The 20,058-nt window shown below is 36.3% G+C and overlaps 1 non-coding gene across 1 annotated transcript; it reads right to left on the bottom strand.

The window, feature by feature from the left end:
- Nucleotides 1–16,535: 16,535 nt before the first annotated feature.
- On the bottom strand, nt 16,536–16,639 carry LOC136126222 (U6 spliceosomal RNA). The gene has a single exon (XR_010656110.1). It is a non-coding gene; the product is annotated as a U6 spliceosomal RNA (small nuclear RNA).
- Nucleotides 16,640–20,058: the final 3,419 nt, after the last annotated feature.

Here is a 20,058-nt window from a genome sequence, read left to right as displayed (position 1 = left end):
CTTTTCCATAAAACAACTGATTCTTGAATACATTAGCCTTATAAAAAATGCTTACTTTCAGGAAATGTGGCAGTCAGAGTATCAATCACAAGACAACACTGATGTGATAATGTACACTCTTAGATTTTTCCATAACACACACACACACACATACACACACACACACACACACACACACATACACATACACTTTTCCTTCCCTGCTTTTCAGGTTGAAAGTTGTTTGAGGTTAGGGCTTGAGGAAACCACACTCAGGCTTATATTACCCTATATCCTCTTAATTATCTTCCATATTTTCTTTGACCCCATCATGTTATCTTATTTGTTTTATCTCCATCCCCTTGATGTGGATCTATCATAGCTTCTTTAGTGAATTATTAAAATTGTCCTCTAACTTGTCCTGTTGCTTCCAGCCTCCAAAATTCTCAACTCTGGCCTGTTACTCCCTTGCCCCAGATTCTTCTGTGTCACTTTGTAGTTTCCATAATCTAGCACCAAACACTTGGCAAGAAACACAAAGCCCAGTGTGATGTGGCTCATGTCTTGGGTTTCCAGGCTCTTTTTTCCATATGTAACAACCATCACACCTGCACTGACCTTGAATTCCCAAATTAAGTCAAACACTTTTTTTTTTTTCAGTTTTATTTTCTCAGATCATATGTTCTCTTTTTTTCTGAAACAACCATCCTCTACTTATCCTCTTGGTGAGCTCTTTTCTTTCTTCAAGATGTGGCTTAATCTCCTCTTGGAAATATTTTTGTGGCTCCCTGCATACTCTGTTCTCTGATGTCACATGTGTTACTGATTTTTTGACACTTGCCATGCTGTTGCAATCATTAATTTCTAGGCTGTGAGTCATTGCCAGCTGAGAGCATGTGTTTCATTCTTAATAATGTAGAAGATGAAACAAAATGTTTGCTGAATGAATGAATGAGTGATAAGCCTTTCTTATGCTCTTAGATTTTTCCCCCTTCAGGTCAGGCATTCAGCATTGTAGGTTTTGTCTGGTGAACTCTACTGTGAATGTGAAGCTAAGGAATATTTATGGTTATCTTCTCACATCAGTCAGTTTGGCTCATTGAATTTCTAAGCAAAATTCAACTGTCTCATAAATGCATAAGTCAGCTTCTCTGCATACTATTTTTTCTCAGTCTCTCTCTCTCTCTTCTTCCTCTCATATGTCTACATTCTCTCATCATTTTGCAATGAGAAGAATGCATTGAACTTTTTGTTTGACTCAGAGAATCCTTTTCTCATTTTGCTTCATCTGTCTACTATCTGAACATTATATTTGAACGGTTCTTGTCTTGTCATTTCTCTTTGAATGAGTGAAAATTAAAGTGTAAAAGATGGAAGTAACTTCAGCAATAATTGGATCCTACTCTTTGGTTTCGCAAATTGGGAAATAAAGACATTGAAGGCAGTGGAAGATGAAAGCATGTCCTGAAGTTGCAGCCTGATCCTGTTTTCCACTGTGGGAAATGTTCATCATTTGTTTTGGTGCCTGCTATCTGAAACCTTTTCCTATTTTTAAATAAATCCCCCATTTAAGAGTCAGAGTGTGCCTCATACTCTAGAACTGAAAATACCATCTACTTTTACAGCCTTCCTTGCTGCTAGGAAGGTCAAGGCTCCATCAGATGCACCCACTTGAGACTTTAAGTTGGAAGCTAGTGATCTGAATAAAGTGGGCTTGACTCATTTCCCTGACAGAGGAGGCATCTCCACTGACTTTCCCAATGCCTCAATTACAGTGATTTTGCAATGTGTCTGATGATGTAGGTACTGGGTAATATGTAGAGCACCCAGTGATGAGAACACTGGTCTCCACGTTGTACTAGTCTTGTGGTTTGGTTTCGGTCACTGTAACTTTCTATAAAGCTGTAAAGTCTGATTCTCCAGCCCTCCTTGAAATCCAAGTAATATTTTTGTTCTCTGTCATTGTCAGATGGAGTCAATGTTTTGTTGTTGCCATTCTTTAGTTTTTTAACCTGCTTGATTATCTTTTTAGTTCTTAATTGCTATGTGAACTTACACTTTATTTGCTTATTTTTCAGTGTCTATTTTCCCACAAAATGTAAGCAGTATGAGGGAAGAGCCATTATCTATCTTGCTTCCTACACTATATCATCTCTGCTACAACAGTGCCTGCCTCATAGCAGGTGCTCAGTAAATATTTATTTTTTATTAATAAATTCATTAATAAATGAATACAAATTTTTTCTCTCCTAGCATTCTTTTTTTTTAAGTTCTCTTTTTTTCCCTCAACTTTTTGTTTTTCTTTGGAAGTATGCATCTTGTTTCTTAATGCTTTCCTTCTCTTTTTTTAGTTTTTGCATTTGTTTTTTTCTTAAACGTGTGTGGTTATCTCTGGATATTCTTGCATAGTTTTGCATGAAAAGTAACACTGATCTGTATAAGAAGCAGTCTGAGCTTCCTCTGCTCTTGAGTAGGTATGTCTTCCCATAAGCTTCTGTGTCTGAAAGAAAGGGGAGATGACTATAAACCTGCTGACTCTAAGCATAGGGATGGGCTGTTTTCAATGAAATATTTCACTGTAGGTGTCTGAAAATGAAGGGGTGTGTGAAAACCCCACAACTCCAAAGACTGAGGCCTTATACTAGGTACAAACTAGGAGTGCTAGCTCTCCTTGGGGAAATAGTAAAATACCATTGGATGAGCATCCTTTCATTTTAGATTGGAGTAATTCTATGCTTGTGATTCTGTGGAGGTTGGAGTGGGAGACAGGCAGTCCGATGCCTCTGATCAATCAATTCCTCTGATCTCTGCCCTCATCCTTCTCTGGCTTTCTGTGCCCCCCAATATCAAACCAGAGCCTCTATCCTGTGAGAAGAACAACCAGAGCTCCCAAATGCCTTAAGCTTCTGTGGGCTGAGTTCTCACCACTGTTGTACTGTCCTATTCTCTTTCTGTCTTCCAGAATGTCATCAAAATCACTGGTGTATTTTATATCTTCACCCTGTACCTCATTTATTGTCCTTTGTATATCTTCTCTAACCTTTCACCAAACTACGGGAAGAATGGTAGGTAAATTTGGCAAATCAGTTTGCATCTTTAGAAAAAAATCCAAAGAAGATACTAAAAGTACATATCCCTAGATTATACCCTAGTTGTTACAAATATAACTTAAAAATTAATTTTTATTGAGGTTCTTGTGGTAAGCTGGTGCAGGTCTGTGGTTCAGAATGACTTGTTTTAGAGAAGATTTGGACCAAGCCTTTTTGCTCTTCTTCTATAACACCTCTAAATAGAAACCTAGCTTCTGCTTATACATACTTCTAATTGATTCACCAGTAAATGATCAATGAACATGTATTGGAGGAAGAGAAAAATGAGGAGGAAAGGAAGGAAAGAGAGAGTGGAAGTTCTTCCATTAAGTAATACAAACATTTGAGTGTGAGTTATGTGCCAAGCACTGTATAGATGCTGAGACTGGATGGGACTTTATCCTTGTGTAGGTGAGCCTTTCTGATTTCATTTGTCTTAGCAACAAAGAGAATGAGTTGTGGTTCTGATTCAAGACACTGACATAAGAGGTTCCTGAACTCACATCCTCCCAGAGACACACTAAATCTACAGTTACACACAGAGCAATTCCCTCTAAAAGAAATCCAGAGTATACCTGAGTGACTTATAAACATCAGACAAATGAGAAACTATCCACATTGAAATGGGAAGAAAAGACTGAGACATACTCTCATCATAAACCCCACTTCCATCACAGCAACACAAAAATGAGATGGAACACACAAATCCTAGCTTCTCCATGAAGAGAAAAGAATTTGGACCCAACTTCTAGTTCTCAAATCTTCCACCTCATGTATGAGCTCACAAAACACCCAGCTCTGAAATCCCATGGGGCTTATGTTGTCTTGACTCACAACACTATAATAAACAAAGAGACCATTCTTAACAGCTTCCTAAGGACTCGCTGTGGCTGTCCTCACAGGGCTCAGTACAGAGGGAGCAGACAGAAAAGGCCCAGCTCCCCATCACTCCTGAAAGAAGTCTATTGGTGTACTTTGGAATGTATGCTGCCTGAGGGTCATTTCCAATTACCCCTAAGTCTAGGTGCTGACTGATATGCTCCCCTTTGTGACACTGATATGTTTTGTTATACCCTCTCAACTACTGGGAGCCACTAAAAACAAACAAAGAAGGTGACTTGGACAATCTTAGAGGTATGAGAGACAGTAAAGGGCTCAGGCCAACCTGAAGGGTAAGGTTCATCTCCTACAAGAGACCACTCCATTAAGATTGTGAGACATAGTTTTTTATATGATGTGCAGGAAACAACAGAGAAGGTCAAGGAAAATGAAGATATAGAGGATTATGTTCCAAACAAAAGAACAATATAAAATTCCAAAAATAGACATTAATGAAATGGAGACAAGTGATTTACCTGATAAAGAGTTTGAAATAAGGGTTATAAAGATGCTTATTGAGGTCAGGAGAAAAATAAAAGAACAAAGTGAAAATTTCAATGACATAAAAATTATTAAAAAAGAACCAAACAGAAATCATAAAGCTAAAGAACACAATAACTGAACTTAAAAATTCAGTTGAGAGATTCAACAGCAGACTAGGTGCAAAAGAAAAAAAAGAATAAGCAAACTTGAAAACAGGGCAGTGGAATTCATTCAATCAGAGGTGAGGGGGAAAAATGAAAATGAGTAAAAATTGCTTAAGAGTCTTATGGGAGACTATCAAAAGGACCAATATATGCATTATAAGGATCCCAGAAAGAGAATAAACAAAGAGATAAGGACAGATACGCATTCAAAAAATAGTGGCTGAAAGCTTCCATTACCTGGGAAAAGAAACACAGCTAGATCCAGAAAGCCCATAAAGTTTCCTAATAAGATGAATCCAAAGAGGCCCACCCAAAAATCTGCTCAACATCACTAATCATTAGAGAAATGCAAATCAAAACCACAATGAGGTATCACCTCACACTGGTCAGAATGGCCATCATGAAAAATCCACAAAAAATAAATGCTGGAGAGGGTGTGGGGGAAAGGGAACCCTCCTGCACTGTTGCTGGGAATGTAAATTGATACAGTCACTATGGAGAACAGTATGGAGGTTCCTTAACAAACTCAAAACAGAACTACCATATGACCCAGAAATCCCACTCCTGGGCATATATATACCCTGAGAAAGCCATTATTCAAAAAGATACATGTACCACAATGTTCATTGTGGCAATATTTACAATAGCCAGGACATGGAAACAACCTACATGTCCATCAACAGAGGAATGGGTAAAGAAGATGTGGCACATATGTACAGTGGAATATTACTTAGCCATAAAAAGGAACGAAACTGAGTTATTTGTAATGAGGTGGATGGACCTAGAGACTGTCATACAGAGTGAAGTAAACCAGAAAGAGAAAAACAAATACCATATGCTAACGCACATATATGGAATATAAAAAGTGGTACTTATGAACCTAGTGGGAGGACAGGAATAAAGATGCAGATGTAGAGAATGGACTTGAGGACACAGGGGGGAATGGGAAACTGGGACAAGTAGAGATTAACACTGACATATATACACTACCAAATGTAAAATGGATGGCTATTGGGTAGCTGCTCCATAGCACAGGGAGATCAGTTTGATGTTTTGTGATGATCTAGAAAGATGGGGTGGGGAGGGTGGGAGGGAAGCTGAAGAGGGAGGGGATATGGAGATATATGTATATATATTGTTGATTCACTTTGTTGTGCAGCAGAAGCTAACAAAATTTTGTAAAGCAATTATACTCCAATAAAGATATTTTTAAAAAGGCCCACCCAAGACACATAATTAGATTTTCAAAAGTCAAATGCAAAGCAAAAAACTAAAATAAATACACACAAGAAAAAGAGAAAATAATCTAAGAATAACACTATAGAAAATTATCAAATCACAAAGAGAGCAAGAGAAGGAAAAAGGAAAAAACATAATTTGAAAATGCCAGAAAATAAATACCAGAATGGCAATATTAAGTCCATACCTGTTAATAATTACTTTAAAATTATATGGACTAAATTATCCAATCAAAAGTCATAGAGTGGCTAAATGGTTTAAAAAAAAAACACAGCTATACACTGCCTATAAGAGACTCACATCAGATTTAAGGAAAACACAGACTAAAAGTAAAGAGAGGAGAAAAAGATATCCCATGCAAATGGAAACCAAAAGAAAGCAGGGGTAACTATACTTATATTAGACAACACCAGTTTTAAGCCAAAGACTGTAAAAGACACAAAGAGGGCCATTATATAATGATAAAGGGGTCAATCCACAAAGGGTATGACATCTATAAATAAATACCCAATTTGTAAGTATGCAACCAACATAGAAGTACATAAATATCTAAAGCAAATAATAAGAGATCTGAGGGAGAAACATAAAGCAATACAAAGATAGTAGGAAACTTTAGTATTCCATTTTCAACAATGGGTAAATCATCCATAGGTAAAATTGATGAGGAAATTTTGTACTTAAAAGACATGTTAGACCAAACAGACTTAATAGACATTTATAGAATATTTCCTCCATTAGCAGCAGAATACACATTAGAACATTCTTCAGGATAGATCATGTGTTGGGCCATAAAAGAAGTTTTAACACATTTAGAAACTGAAATCATATTAAGCATCTTTTCTGATTACAGTGGTTTGAAACTAGAAATCAATTGCAAGAAGAAAACTGGAAAATTCATAAATATATGGAAATTAACTCACTCCTGAGGATCATTGTGTCAAAAAAGAAATCAAAATAAAAAAATATATATCTTGAGACAAATGTGAATGGAAATACAACATACCAAAACTAATGGTTTGCTGCAAAAGTAGTTCTAAGATGCAAGTTCATAGAAATAAACACCTACATTAAGAAAAAAGAAAGACCTGGGCTTCCCTGGTGGCACAGTGGTTGAGAGTCCGCCTGCCGATGCAGGGGACGTGGGTTCATGCCCCAGTCCAGGAGGATCCCACATGCCGTGGAGTGGCTGGGCCTGTGAGCCATGGCCACTGAGCCTGTGCATCCGGAACCTGTGCTCCACAACAGGAGAAGCCACAACAGTGAGAGACCCGTGTACCGCAAAAGAAAAAAAAAGAAAAAAAAAAAAAAAAGATAAAAGAAAGACCTCAAATAAACAACCTAATTTTATACCTTAAGAAACTAGAAAAAAAAAAAAAAGAATAAATTAAGCCAAAAGTGAGTAGAAGGAAGGACATGGAAAAGATTAGGGCAGAAATAAATAAAAGAGAGATTAAGAACATAGTAAAGGTTAATGAAATTGAGAGCTGCTTTTTTGAAAAGATAAACAAATAGACAATTATTTAATTAGACTCACCAACATAAAATGTGAGAGTACTCAATAAAGTTGAAAATGAAAATATTACAACTGATACCCATACAAGTATAAAAGATCATAAGAGACTACTAAGAATAATTGTACTCCAACAAATCAGACACCCTAGAAACAATGGATAAATTCCTAGATACATATTACCTACCAAGTCTGAATCATTAAGAAATAGAAAATCTGAACAGAGTAATTACTAGTAAGGAAATTGAACTGATAATCAAAAACTTCCCAGCAAAGAAATGTCCAGAACATATGCTTTTACTGGTGAATTCTACCAAACATTTAAAGAAGAATTAGTACCAATCCTCTCAAGCCCTTCCAAAAATAGAAGAGGAAAGAAAATTTCCAAAGTTCTTTCCTGAGGCCAGCAATACCCTTATAACAAAACCAGATAAGGCTATTACAAGGAAAGAAAATTGTAAGCCAATACCCCAGATGAAAACAGATGCAAAAATCCTCAAAATACATTAGCAAACTGAAATCAAGAGTACATTCAAAATATCATAATTGAGAGGAGTTTATTCCAGAGGTGCAAGAATGGTTCAACTTTCATGAATCAATCAATGTGATACACCACATTGACAAAATAAAGGAAAAAAAAATCATATGATCATATCAACAGATGCATAAAAAGCCCTTGACAAAATTCAACAAGAATTCATGATTAGAACTCTAAACAAAGTGGATATAGAGGGAATGTACCTCAACATAATAAAGCCCATATATGACGAGCTCACAGCTAACATCATACTCAATGGTGAAAATCTGAAAGCTTTCCTCTAAGGTCAGGAACAAAGTAAGAAAACCCAATCTCATCATTATTAATTAACATAGTACTGTAAGTCCTAGAAAAGCAATTAGGAAAATAAAAAAAATAAGAAAAATAAATAAATGGCATCCAAATTGAAAAGGAAGAAACTGTTTCTACTTGCAGGTGACATATGTTGAAAACACTAAAGTCTTTACCAAAAAACTGTTGGTACTAATAAACAAATTCAATAAAGTTTCAACTTAAAAAATTAATATTCAAAATAAGTTGAATTTCTATATACTAAAAATGAACTATCTAAAACAGAAATTAAGAAAGCAATCTCATTTGTCATTGTATCAATAATAACACCAAGGAAAAAATTTACCCAATGAGATGAAAGACCTGTACACTGAAAACTGTAAGACCAATGTCTTATGAAACAAATTGAAGACAGAAATAAATGGAAAGGTAATCCATACTCATGGATTAAAAAAATTAATATTTTTAGAATTTCCATACTATCAATACTTAAAGAAATCTACAGATTCAATGCAATCTCCATCAAAATTCCTATGGCATTTTTCAAAGAAATAGGGAGAAAAAACTAAAATTTGTATGGAACTACAAAGGCTCTTGAATAGCCAAACCAATCCTGAGAAAGAAGAATGTACCTAAAGGAATCACAATTCCTGATTTCAAACTTTGTCACAAAGCTACTGTAATCAAAAGAGAATATTGACATAAACAGAGATAGATCAATGAAACAGAAGAGAGAGGCCAGAAATAAACACATGCATACAAGTTCAATTAACTTATTACAGTGAAGCCAAGAATATAAAATGGGGAAAGGATAGTTTCTTCAATAAATGGTGCTGGGAAAACTGGATATACACATGGACAAAAAATGAAACAGGCTCCTCATCTTACACCATACACAAAAATCAATTAAAAATGTATCAAAGACTTGAACATAAGACCAGAAACCACAAAACTTGTAAAAGAAAACATGGTATGTCAACTACTTGATATTGGACTTGGCAATGATTTTTTTTTTTGATATGACTCCAGAAACAAATGTTACAAAAGTAAAAATAAAGCAGGACTACACCAAACTAAAAAGCTTCCTCACAGCCAAGGAAACCATCAACAAAGTGAAAAGGCAACGTATGGAATAGGAAAAAAAAAAAATGATTCATATATCTGCTAATGGATTAATATTCAAAATATATAATAAATGCATACAACTCAGTAGCAAAAAAAAAACAAAAAAACAAACAAACAAAAAACCAAAAACACCACACTGATTTAAAAATGAGCAGAAGAACTAAACAGCCTTTTCTCTAAGAAGACTTAAAAATGGACAAGTAAATGAAAAGGTGCTCACATCATTAATTATTAGGGAAATGTAACTCACAACTACATTTAGACATCATCTCACACCTGTTAGGATGACTATTTTCAGGCAGAGAAGAGGTAAATGCCGGCAAGGATGTGGCATAAATGGGATCTTGGTAGACTCTTCATGGGAATGTACAGTGGTGCAGGTGCAGCCACTATGGAAAATAGTATGGAAGTTCCTCAAGAAATTAAACATGGAACTTCTATATGATCCTGCAATGTCACTTCTGGGTAAACATCCATAGGAAATGAAAACAGGTTATTGAAGAGATGTATGCACACTCAGGTTCATTGCATCATTATTCACAGTAGCCCAGATGTGGAAACATATCCAGTGTCCATCAATGGATAAATGGATAAAGAAGATATGGTATAAACATACACTGAAATATCATTCAGCCATGAGATAGAAGAAAATCTTGATGTTTTCAACAACATGGAAGGACCTTGAGGGCATTATCTTAAGTGAAAAGATTAAAATACAGAAAGACAAATACTGTATGATCTCACTTATTTTTAAAATCTAAAAATAAAAAATCAAACATATAGAGACAGAGGTAGAAAAATGGTTATCAGCGATGTGGGGGTGGGGTGGGAGAGGTAAGGAGAGATTGGTAAAAGGGTCCAAACTTTCAGCTATAAGATGAATAAATTCTAGGGATCCAGTGATACAATGTTAAAACACGGTGACTAAAATTTATAACACTATATTGTAAAATTGAAATTTGCTAAGACAATAGAAACCAGATGTTCTCACACACACAAACTCACACAAAAGATAAATATGTAAGGTGATAAACATGTTAATTAACCAGATAGATGATGGGAATTCTTTCACAATGTATATCTATATGTATACATATGTATTTATCAAATCACCATGATGTATATATACTATAAATATCTTACAATTTTGTCAATCATACCTCAATAAAGCTGAATTTTAAAAATTAATAGAATAAAATAAATAATATGGCACTATATAATTTCTGAGATCCCGTTCAGCTCCTCTTTTTATAAAGTAAATACATTTTGTTTTCCCAAATTGGAAATCTTTTGCTACTCATGACACTCATATCAGTTAATTCAAAGAGTAATTGTCCCTGCCAAGATGAACTGTAATAATTTCACCTTGAATATCAAAATCCAATAGGAAGCTAACTGTCTTGGAATCAAAAGACTCAAAGACATTCAGTGTCACTGAAGCAAACATCAAATGCAACACCAGGAAAATATTTGATCATGAGCCATAAAGATCTGTTTTAAGCCATTAATTATATTTAGAAGGAGACAGTAAACACAATTTGCTTTTAAGTCTTATATCTTCAACACACTCATTTTCTTTGGTGTTAATATGAAGAGATGTAAATATCCCAGGAACTACTTTTTGAAACACAAGCTATAAAATTAATGGTCTCTGCCAAAGATTTTCACATTTCTCATCACGATAAACAAATTGGACATAAAACAGCCTGTCTGGATGTGCCTTTGGTGGTAGAGGACTGTGTGAGTGGGGAAAGTATTGAGTAGTGGGGAGTGATATAAACTTTATTTAGAAAGGAGGAACAGAGAGGAAAATAAACAAACAGTGCCTTAAATTATATTGGTCTAAAAGTGACAAGTGTTCATTAGAAAACCTGAGAGGCACAAGCCAAGACACTCAAAGTCATGGTTTCTTTGTAAAGTGAATACATGAAGGTTTCACTTTAAAAGTAATACCATGGGTGGGGTAAAAGGGAGCCAAATATAAAAGTTGTGAAGCTGCAGAGTGTCAATTTGTAGCTGAAGGCTCACTAAGGTGAGGGCATCTTCCAGGGTAGATGGATTTGTAATTGATTTCTCTCCTTTGCAACCTACATACCACGCAAAGGACAGCATGTGTCAGGACTACATACACTTTATGAAGCAAGTCAGACACCAATTTTTTTGTAAGAAGACAGTAAAGCAAACATATTAAAACATATATTTGTTTCCTTTTTTGCAAATAAAAGATATATGTTACATAGAAAAAAGTTAATTTCCTAATATTTAGTATGTGAGGAAGGAAGGTACACAAAGATAGTGTATATACAAGGGTACATTTGTTTTTCAACAAATTTATTGGAGTATAATGGCTTTAAAATTTTGTGTTGGTTTCTGCTGTATAACAAAATGAATCAGCTATAGGTACACATATATCCCCATATCCCCTCCCTCTTGCGTCTCCCTCCCACCCTCCCTATCTCACCCCTCTAGGTGGTCACAAAGCACCAAGCTGATCTCCCTGTGTTATGCGGCTGCTGTCCACTATCTATTTTACATTTGGTAGTATATATATGTCACTGCCACTCTCTCACTTTGCCCCAGCTTACCCTTCCCCCTCCACATTTTCTCAAGTCTATTCTCTATGTCTGTATCTTTATTCCTGTCCTGCTTCTAGGTTCTTCAGAATTTTTTTTTTTTTTTTTAGATTCCATATATATGTGTTACCATACAATATTTGTTTTTCCCTTTCTGACTTACTTCACTGTGTATGACAGACTCTAGGTCCATCCACCTCACTACAAATAACTCAATTTTGCTTCTTTTAATGGCTGAGTGATATTCCATTGTATATATGTGTCACATCTTCTTTATCCATTCATCTGTCGATGGACACATAGGTTGCTTCCATGTCCTGGCTATTGTAAATAGTCTTACAATGAAAGTTGTGGTACATGACTCTTTTTGAATTATGGTTTTCTCAGGGTATATGCCCAATAGTGGGATTGCTGGGTCGTATGGTAGTGCTATTTTTAGTTTTTTAAGGAACCTCTATAATGTTCTCCATAGTGACTGTATCAATTTACATTCCCACCAACAGTGCAAGAGGGTTTCCTTTTCTCCACACCCTCTTCAGCATTTATGGGTTGTATATATTCTGATGACACCCATTCTAACCAGTGTGAGGTATTACCTCATTGTAGTTTTGATTTGCATTTCTCTAATGATTAGTGATGTCGAACATCCTTTCTTGTGTTTGTTGGCAATCTGTATATCTTCCTGGAGAAATGTCTATTTAGGTCTTCTGCCCATTTTTGGATTGGGTTGTTTTTTTGATATTGAGCTTCATGAGCTGCTTGTATATTTTGGAGGTTAATCCTTTGTCAGTTGCTTCATTGGCAAATATTTCCTCCCATTCTGAGGGTTGTCTTTTCACCTTGCTTATAGTCTCCTTTGCTGTGCAAAAGCTTTTAAGTTTCATTAGGTCCCATTTGTTTATTTTTGTTTTCATTTCCATTTCTCTAGGAGGTGGGTCAAAAAGGATTTGCTGTGATTTATGTCACAGAGTGTTCTACCTATGTTGTCCTCCTCTAAGAGTTTTATACTGTCTGCCCTTACATTTAGATCTTTAATCCATTTTGAGTTTATTTTTGTGTATGGTGTTAGGGAGTGTTCTGATTTCATTCTTTTACATACAGCTGTCTAGTTTCCCCAGCACCACTTATTGAAGAGGCTGTATTTCCTCCATTGTATATCCTCGCCTCCTTTATCAAAGATAAGGTGACAGCATGTGAATGGGTTTATCTCTGGCTTTCTAACCTGTTCCACTGATCTATATTTCTTTTTTTGTGGCAGTGCCATACTGTCTTGATTAGTGTACCTTTGTAGTATAGTCTGAAGTCCAGGAGCCTGATGCCTCCAGCTCAATTTTTCTTTCTCAAGATTGCTTTGGCTATTCAGGGTCTTTTGTGTTTCCATACAAACTGTGAAGTTTTTTGTTCTAGTTCTGAGAAAAATGCATTTGTAGTTTGATAGGGATTGCATTGCATCTGTAGATTGTTTTGGGTAGTATAGTCATTTTCACAATATTTATTCTTCCATTCCAAGAGCATGGTATATCTCTCCATCTGTTTGTATCATCTTTAATTTCTTTCAACAGTGTGTTATAGTATTCTGCATACAGGTATTTTATCTTCTTAGGTAGGTTTATTCCTAGGTTTTTTTTTTTTCCTTGCAATAGTAAATGGGAGTGTTTCCTTAATTTCTCTTACAGATTTTTCATCATTAGTGTATAGGAATGCAAGACATTTCTGTGCATTAATTTTGTATCCTGCTGATTTACCAAATTAATTGATTAACTCCTGTAATTTTCTGGTATCATCTTTAGGATTATCTGTGTATAGTATCATGTCAACTGCAAACAGTGACAGTTTTACTTCTTCGTTTCCAATTTGGATTTCTTTTATCTATTTTTCTTCTCTGATTGCTGTGGCTAAAATTTCCAAAACTATGTTGAATAATAGCGGTGAGAGTGGGCAACCTTGTCTTGTTCCTGATCTTAGTGGAAATGGTTTCAGTTTTTCAACATAGAGAATGGTGTTGGCTGTGGGTTTGTCATATATGGCCTCTATTATGTTGAGATAAATTTCCTCTATGCCTACTTTCTAGAGAGTTTTTATCATAAATGGGTGTTGAATTTTGTCAGAGGCTTTTTCTGCAACTATTGACATTATCATAAGGTTCTATCCTTCAACTTATTAATATGGTGTATCACATTGATTGATTTGCATATATTGATGGATATTGCATTCCTGGGATAAACCCCACTTGATCATGGTGTATGATCCTTTTAATGTGTTGTTAGATTCTGTTTGCTAGTATTTTGCTGATGATCTTGCATCTATGTTCATCAGCGATACTGGCCTGTAGTTTTCTTTATTGTGACATCTTTGTTTTGGTATCAGGGTGATTGTGGCCTCATAAAATAAGTTTGGGAGTGTTCCTCCCTCTGCTATATTTTGGAAGAGTTTGAGAAGGATAGGTGTTAGCTTTTCTCTAATTCTTGATAGAATTCGCTTGTGAAGCCATCTGGTCCTGGGCTTTTACTTGTTGGAAGTTTTTAAATCACCGTTTCAATTTCTTCCTTGTGATTGTTCTGTTTATATTTTCTATTTCTTCCTGGTTCAGTCTCAGAAGGTTATGCATTTCTAAGAATTTGTCCATTTCTTCCAGATTTTCCATTTAATGGACATATAGTTGCTTGTAGTAATCTGTCATGATCCTTTGTATTTCTGCAGTGTCAGTTGTTACTTCTCCTTTTTACATTTCTAATTCTGTTGAATTGAGTCTTCTCCCTTTTTTTCTTGATGTGTCTGGCTAATGTTTTATCAATTCTATTTATCTTCTCAAAGAACCAGCTTTTAGTTTTATTAATCTTTGCTACCATTTCCTTCATTTCTTTTTCATTTATTTCTGATCTGATCTTTATGATTTCTTTCCTTTTTCTAACTTTGGGGTTTTGTTGTTGTTGTTCTTCTTCTTTCTCTAATTGCTTTAGGTGTAGGGTTAGGTCATTTATTTGAGATGTTTCTTGTTTCTTGAGGTAGGATTGTATTGCTATAAACTTCCCTCTTAGAACTGCTTTTGCTGCATCCCATAAGTTTTGTGTCATTGTGTTTCCATTGTCATTTGTTTCTAGGTATTTTCTGATTTCCTCTTTGATTTCTTCAGTGATCTCTTGGTTATTTAGTAGTGTATTGTTTAGCCTCCATGTGTTTTTATTTTTTACAGATTTTTCCTGTAATTGATATCTAGTCTCATAGTGCTGCTGTCAGAAAATATACTTGATATGATTTCACTTTTCTTCAATTTACCAAAGCTTCATTTGTGACCCAATGTATGATCTTTCTTGGAGAATGTTCCATAAGCACTTGAAAAGAAAGTGTATTCTATTGTTTTTGGATAGAATGTCCTGTAAATATCAATTAAGTCCATCTTGTTTAATGTATCATTTAAAGCTTGTGTTTCTTTATTTATTTTCATTTTGGATGATCTGTCCATTGGTGAAAGTGGTGTGTTAAAGTCCCCTATACTATGATTGTGTTACTGTCAATTTCCCCTTTTATGGCTGTTAGCATTTGACTTGTATATTGAGGTGCTTCTATGTTGGGTGCATAAATATTTACAATTGTTATATCTTCTTGGATTGATCCCTTGATCATTATGCAGTGTCCTTCTTTGTCTCTTGTAATAGTTTTTATTTTAAAGTCTATTTTGTCTGATGAGAATTGCTAGTCCAGCTTTCTTTTGATTTCCATTTGCATGGGATATCTTTTTCCATCCCCTCACTTTCAGTCTGTATGTTTCCCTAAGTCTGATGTGGGTCACTTGTCGACAGCATATATACAGGTCTTGTTTTTGTATTCATTCAGCTAGTCTATGTCTTTTGGTTGGAGCATTTAATCCATTTACATTTAAGGTATTTATCTATATGTGTGTTCCTATTACCATATTCCTAATTGTTTTGGGTTTGTTATTTTAGGTCTTTTCTTTCTCTTGTGTTTCCTGCCTAGTGAAGTTCCTTCAGCATTTGTTTTAGAGCTGGTTTGGTGATGCTGAATTCTCTTAGCTTTTGCTTCTCTGTAAAGGTTTTAATTTTTCCATCGAATATGAATGAGATCCTTGCTGGGTAGAGTATCTTGGTTGTAGGTTCTTCCCTTTCATCACTTTAAGTATATCCTGCCACTTCCTTCTGGCTTGCAGAGTTTCTTTCTGCTGAACGATCAGCTGTTAACCTTATGGGGATTCCCTTGTATGTTATTTGTTGCTTTTCCCTTGCTGCTTTTTATTTTTTCTTTGTATTTAATTTTTGATAGTTTGTTTAATATGTGTCTTGGCTATTTTCTCCTTGTATTTATCCTGTATGGGATTCTCTTCACTTCCTAGACTTGATTGACTCTTTCCTTTCCCATGTTAGGGAAGTTTTCAACTATAATATTTTCAAGTATTTTCTCTTCTTCTGGGACCCCTATTATTTGAATGTTGGTGCATTTAATATCCCATAAATCTCTGAGGCTGTCCTCAATTATTTTCATTCTTTTTTATTTATTCTGCTCTGTGGTAGTTATTTCCACTATTTTATCTTCCAGGTCATTTATCTGTTCTGTTTCATTTATTCTGCTATTGATTCTTTCTAGAGAATTTTTAATTTCATTTATTTTGTTGTTCAACATTGTTTGTTCGCTTTTTTTCTTCTAGGTCCTAAAAATATGGGGCTTCATGAATTTGCATGTCATTGTTACTCAGGGGCCATGCTAATCTTCTCTGTATTGTTCAAATTTTAGTATATGTGTTGCTGAGTCAGCACTGCAAGTGTACTCTTTTAATACATATAGATACATATCTATAGATAAGATTTCTATTTTCCCAGGGGGTTCAATTCAGTTTGTGTTTATTTTAATACAGATGTCTATCATCTATTGTAGGAAAACCATCTGGAAAATAGATTAGGTCTCTCTGAAGTATTCGGGGGACTGAATTTTGGCAATTATTTGTGTGCATATGAATTTTCCTGTGTTAATAAATGTAGTGGAAAGTTCCCTTTAAAAATGAATGAATGGGGCTTCCCTGGTGGTGCAGTGGTTGAGAGTCCACCTGCCGATGCAGGGGACATGGGTTCGTGCCCCAGTCTGGGAAGATCCCACATGCCACGGAGCGGCTAGGCCTGTGAGTCATGCCTGCTGGGCTTGCGTGTCTGGAGCCTGTGCTCCACAATGGGAAAGGCCACAAGAGTGAGAGGCCCGTGTACCACAAAAAAAAAAAAAAAAAAAAAAAAAAAAAGAATGAATGAACGAATGAATTAATACAAATTAATAGTAGAAAACTTCCCCAGTAACAAACCACACCTGAGTGAATATTAATTACTTAATGGGATATTTAAAAGCTTATCTGTACATACATAGGATAACAATATCCAAGCTCTCTCTAGTGCTTACCATGCACTAGACTTGGTTCCAATCATCTTATGCAGATTGGAGCCTACTCTGTAAGTGAAGTCACCGCCGGCACTGTTCATCCTCCATATCCTTCATGTTTAATATATTGAATAAGTACCATGTGGCCACTAAGGAATGAGCATGGTGAAAAGAGATGGATGGTTAAACAGAACTCATCACAGACAGAGATTTAATCTCAAAAAAGAGACGAGGTGGGTTTTATCCAATAGTTGAATTTCTCACAGATGGAGAGGAGATTGAGAATATTCCAGTTAATGAAATTGTGGAAAGATGCCAATTGCTGTCAAGCATCTTCCTTGTCCCAGATGGTAGCATGAACCTTGTGAAAGCCTAAATGATTGGCATGGCTATCCCCATGCCAGACAAGGGAATTTCACTTCTGAGAGTTTAAACACCTTGAATAAAACCGTTAATATTGACAAAAACAGAGCCAGATTTAAAACAGAATCCATAAAAATCCTAGCTCTACCTTTTTTGTTAGGAAAAATATTATTGCTGGTGGGCTCTATAGTGACTAGAACCAGTCTGTGTCTCAGAGCCTGTGTTTGGTGTAGTTTTGAAAACATGTACAAGCCCCTGTGTCCTTGTCTTTTGAAGTAAAAGGCTGACTCAGGAGCTAATGATTAGAAAAGGTGACAATGTAGAAACAAAGAATAGCTTTTTGGCCGAGAAACTGGTAACAATTTCGACTATAAATCAGCCACATGCAGAGTCACTGAATTCCCAGTTCCCTGAGGGATACAAATAAAGGCCTGACAGAGATTGCTAAGTTGTTTTTACAGGAAGCAGTCCCCCACCAGATGAAAACTACTGACCTCAAAAACATAGACCCTAGACTGGTTGGAACCAGAAGGCTGATGATGCTGACTCCTGATTACCTCACCAAGTGCTGATCACGCCCTTCTCCTTAAAACATTACTATAAAACTCCTCATTACTCGCTCCAGGATGGGACACAGAGTTTTGAGGGCATTACCCTGCTGTATCCTCCTTTGCTTGACAAAACAATAGAGCTCTTCTTTTCTGCTTCACCCAAAACTCTGTCTCTGAGATTCAATTCAGTGTAGGTGCACAGAGGCTGGGATTCCACAACAGTGTGAGTCCTTGGCATGGTGTGAAATTGACTTGGGCCATTCTTGCCAGGCTGCCTAAGAGTACACATAATAGACTCCCTGAGTAAAGGTTTTGTGTGGACAGGGGGTTTGGGAGTGAGAAGGATATGGATGAAAATAGCTGGTTTCTTCTCTGTTTTCTACCTTGTGGTTCTTCTCTCTCCCCCATGTACTGCATACCACAGGGAAGGTCTTTTATGACTGCTGTGGTTGTTTCGGGAACTTTTGTCTCATATACACTCCTCCACCTTCCCCTCTGCTCTGAAGTTCAGGATAGCCAACACTTGGTGACAGCACATCCAGTAAGAGGGTGACCTCTGGCAGGTCTTGACCAATGGAAAGCACTGGAAAAATATTAAGGCCAAGAGAAAGGGGAAAACCATGGTATTTCTTTCCCTTCTCTTTGTCACAGGTGACAATTCTTCATAGCCCCATCTCCTGTTTAACAGGCCCCCCAGGATTCTAGCCTCTTCCTGGTGACCCAGGATCTTGGGCTCAACATTCCAGACTCCGTCCAGTGCCGCTAGGGGTGTTAATGACTTTCACTATTGTTAGCCTTCTGGGCTCTTCACTGCCTCCTATCAGGATCTTCAATTCCCTTTGGGTTTGTTTCCTGGTTGGCTCCTGGCAATATGGTTGGAACAGATAGAATCTGCAATGCAGACTTGATTCTGAATGAGAATTCTTTTTGCTTCATAGGTGCTGGAGTTCCCTGAAAAGTGTAGCTTCTTGACCTCTTCTGTGATGGCTACAAATGTACCCAATGAGCTCCCGGGTCTGAAAGCCTGTCTCATCAGGCAATTTCCGCTAAGGTTAACTGTCAAGTATCCCTCTTTTCAAGATGACTTAGTTCTTTTCAAAATGCAAGTTTTATTCAAAATGACCCAGTCAAGTTGCCATCTGTGGGATACAAAACCAGCCCATTATAAAACAAACATTTACCTTTGCCCCAAATAGTTAGAAATGCTGCTTGCTCCCGAGAAGGCCCCTTCAGAATCTTGAGTCATCTTCTCAAAAACAGACTTCTTCAAGATTCTGTACAGCATTACTTCACATTCCAGAACTCCAAAGGTGAAGTTCTGGGAGGTTTTCCTTGGAACTCCCCACATGGGTATCAAGGTGCAGGGAAATCGCCCATTGTGTTCTTCAAGAGGGGTTGTGGGAGATGAGAGGCCATACAGCATGCTAACAAGACTTTGAAAAACACCTAACATCTAATAGCTGCCACTCTTCTGGAAAAACAGTCAAAGACAAATGAAAAACTGGGAAAACCTTTGCAATAAAAAGTACAGATAAGTAGTATCATCTTTAATATATAAATGGCCATATTAATTAAGATAACTCCTTCATCATTGGTCTAGTATCATTGGTCTAGCTTTGGAATATTTGGCAAATCTTGTTTTGTTCTTAGTCTAAGAATTGTGATCAAAACCAGGAGACCAATTGTCCCATTCTATCATCGATCCTGCATATTTTTAAATTAATTTCTTGCATAAGTTATATATGAACTATTCAAATAGGTATATAGTAAACTGTATGTATCCTTCCAAGCTTCTTGACCATCCCCGAAACCTCACTCCTATGAGGGTACCCCTTGCTATTGCTTTCCTGTGTCCATCCAGGGATATTCTATGCATAGAATATGAAATGTATGTTTTA

Source organism: Phocoena phocoena, chromosome 7 (genome assembly GCF_963924675.1).
Source record: "Phocoena phocoena chromosome 7, mPhoPho1.1, whole genome shotgun sequence".
Taxonomy (NCBI): domain Eukaryota; kingdom Metazoa; phylum Chordata; class Mammalia; order Artiodactyla; family Phocoenidae; genus Phocoena; species Phocoena phocoena.
This window is presented reverse-complemented; position numbering and strand designations above follow the sequence as displayed.